At 39.5% G+C, this 3,687-nt stretch overlaps 1 pseudogene; it reads right to left on the bottom strand.

The window, feature by feature from the left end:
• Window positions 1-669: 669 nt before the first annotated feature.
• On the bottom strand, window positions 670-1,748 carry LOC112457219 (annotated as a pseudogene).
• Between the last annotated feature and the right edge of the window lie 1,939 nt (window positions 1,749-3,687).

Raw genomic sequence — 3,687 nt, 5'->3', positions numbered from 1 at the left:
AGTACGGCTCGGTCGCAAGATCTGATGTCGGCTGGCCAGCGCGTTCTGCAGTAACCAAGTGGCGTCAATGGCGATCTGACTGCGCCTCTATATAAGAGCCTGTAGTGATACGGGCCCAAGTACCGCTGGTGAGTTTCAGAGCCAAGAAAAGTCACGGTTATCTAGAAAGCTCTCGGCTGTCAATCCGTTTGCTCCACAACACGCAGTAAATATGAAGAAGTTAAGAATGAATCTTCACGCCTGGGTTCTCGGATGATCCAGGCACTGCACGCACGATGCGATGACTCGGTTAGTGCGGAGACACCTAGTGACTCCGTAGCTGGCTCCTCGAGAGTAGGCGCTAGTTATCGGGTATAGAAACGATTACGCCTCTTGACGCACAAAACTCATGCTACGAGTAGCCGTGGCCCCCAATAGCCTTCTTCTTCCTTCCTCTTCTTTGTAAATTTTAATTATGGCACCTAATCCTCCTCAAGATCACATAACGGCCAAGAACAAGTCAAATATAATAAATACAGACTTGAAAGTTTCAATCCAAACTCGGCGCTGATTGCATCAGCAATCTTCAAAAATTATTCAGAACAAAACACGTCCGAACATGTCTACGGTCTCGACGAGACTTACCCCCGGTAACCGTATCAAATTAAAATAAAAATAAATAGTAATAAGTTATTTCGTGAATGGATATCCATCTGTGTCAAACGCAGTGCACGGACACTGCGTTTCAAGCACGTCCGGCGCCGGGGATCGACTCGCAACGGTGGCGGGATTCGCGTCCGCTTCTCCCACGTTGCAAGGCCGGCCAACTTCGACTCCCCGGCTAAAGTAAAAGATAATCGCACGCTTTAATGGGCTTGGAACCCTTAAGGGAAAGTCGTTCGGCTGATTCGATTCGGAGTCGTAGATCAATGAGACCCTTTCGTCGGGACTGGAATCCGACTGAGCCTGATGATCGATCAAATGATGCTTTTGCTTGAACCGTGACTGACCCATCTCGCAAAAACCCTTCGCGAATAAATTGTTATTGATCTTCAACTTCGTGATGTTCTCGTTTTGGTATGCCGTCACCGCGATAAATTCCGTTTCCTTGAAAGCGAACAACGCGGTTGAATGAGTAAAGAGCTCGTTGTAGTTCTTCGCATCGAAGCAACGAACTATCCAGATCCTAGGAACGTATCTGTACATCGATGTTAATACCACGTTATTATTGGGATCGTTGATATTGTTCGTGAGCTTCAATTTATTGAAGCTGATCGGATTGTCCATCCAGTGGCTCCCCGTTGCCGGACTCTTGGGATGCTGCTATAGTCGAAGAGCTGTTGCGGCTCTGCCGGCCCCGCAAAGCTCCAGTCACTCATACTGCTGTTCTCGCCCCCATTCTGGTATCCACAGTAATTGTGACGGCGATCGGAGGCCGGTGCTATCTCCATGAGGACATAATAATTCTCACGTTTCTCCAAACCGTTTACGTCTATTTGAACGGACGGAAACATGCGCCGACCGCTCTTGATAATTATCATTTCTGTATTATTCTCGGAGAATTGCTGCCAGAGGTTTCAATTAAGCAGCTCCACGTTGACTCCGCGCGGCAATGGGAGTTGAAATACCCATTCGCTTGAATTTATCCTCTCACCTAATTTACGTTGTAGAGCGGTCACTGCGCGAAGAGTGGCAATGCCAGTTGCATATTCAGTTCCAGGAGCATTAATGCATTGTATAGATCTTGAATTGTATAGATCTAGGAGCATTGTATAGATCTTGAAGAAACATCTCTGATGATCGACGTGTCTTCTCCGATACCGTCGGTGTAAGGTATAAGGCAAACACGGAACCGGTCAGAACGAACGTCCAAATCACGTGCAGTTGTAGAATGGAACTGAGACAACCGATTTTCGCCTACCAGTGACCTACCACAAAACGGGATCAGTGAAATCTGCCGAACTAGGCAAACTATATGTGTCGTCGGTCGTTCGGCGCACATGAGACAACTGTGTGTCCATAAACTTTTTGTCCTTTCTGCCGTGATTCACAAAAGGTAATATATAAGGTAACAAATAACGTTCACGTGATAATTTTAAATGCCATAATCACACTAATCTACTGAGCCAGTTAAAATAAATATTAACTCATTACGCGTTGTTAATCCATTTGTCGTAACTTTCTCTTTCTTTAATCCTTTAGGGGCCACACATCGATCCCGTTGGAGTAAAATGTTACAAGTTATAAGGTAGTCTTAAAAGACGTCCCTGATGAAAGTTTTTTAGTTTTTTTTAGTTTTTAATTGTTTTTTTTTGTTCTTTTTTTTAGTACATAATTATGTACACGGGCCCCTAAAGGATTAAAAATGTTCAGATACTGTCTGTTCCTTTTCTGGGTAATCTCAGTAGAGACATCCTGCACTTCTTCAAGCTTCTCATATATTATACATATTTGCCTTTCCGCTGAATCTCGATCAGTCGAATTCAAGATATTAAAATTCTCTAATGATTCGATAATATTCCAACAACATGCAGACGAAGGAATTATTAGATTAATGTGTGTACAAATGGCAACAACTAACTTTTTTTATGTACATTTTACATTAGTGATATATATTGGCGATATTTAGACCCTGATAAAAATATGTGCACGGAAAAAACGGTTTTGCTAAAGTATCTAAAAATTTAGCTAAATATACATCTAATATCTAAAAATAATTTTGTTACACCATTAAAATAATTATAGTAAGTCGCTGAAATATGATGATTCTGTAAAAAAATAGACATTTTAGCAATCAGTTCTACATAATTATTTTGATGGACCAACAAAATTATTTTCAGATCTGTATCTAGCTAAATTTTTAGATACTACGAGTACAAAATTCGATTTTGTGAAGCGCAAACGAAAGCCAGACTTGCAGAGTTTCTTATTTACGCATCATGGAAATGCACGCCTTTAATCTACACATACGGAAAAAACGGTTTTTTGTTTAAAAATAATTTTGTTGCACCATTAAAATAATTATAGTAGGTCGCTGAAATATGATGATAATGCTGTAAAAATTTTGATATTTTAGTCATTAGTTTGATTGCCTCTCCTAGAGGCACTGTAGATAGAATCAGATTAATTCCCCCTTAAATAGTAGAATTACTACTACATTTATTAATCAAATAGAAATTTTAACTATATTTTTTATTATGTTGATATTAGTCTCAACACTCTCAAGAACCTACCGAGACGGACGACGAGCTCGAGATCGTAGATGATCCTGATTCTCAAACGACTCGAACATCATCGACAGTATCGACCACATCAATGTATTCAGAGGCATCAACATCTTCCTTTGTTGCAATAAAGACGAAGCAACCTAGGATTGACATGGCTTTTCAGAAACAGAAATTATTTATGGGTATGCAGTTTTTATTAGTAAATTTTTTAAGGATGTTTAAAATATTTTTTATTTATTATTATTACCCAGTGAAAACAGCAAAATTCAGTATTATTTGTGTAAACATATTTTAAGGTATTCCTTTCATGACACCAAAGTCTTAAGAATTAATTGATTTTTTGGTACGAGAAAGTTAAAATGCATATCTTTACGCCAGAAAAAAATTAAACAACATTACCAAACATATAAAGAAGAATGACTTTGAAAATTCGATATTTTATATGTGACGTTATCGAAAAAGTCTATTTTCCACATTTCAA

The sequence above is a fragment of the Temnothorax curvispinosus genome, unplaced genomic scaffold, assembly GCF_003070985.1.
Source record: "Temnothorax curvispinosus isolate PA1 unplaced genomic scaffold, ASM307098v1 QBEX01007633.1, whole genome shotgun sequence".
Lineage (NCBI taxonomy): Eukaryota > Metazoa > Arthropoda > Insecta > Hymenoptera > Formicidae > Temnothorax > Temnothorax curvispinosus.
Note: the sequence above shows the minus strand (reverse complement) of the source record. Positions and strands in the feature narration are given on the sequence as shown.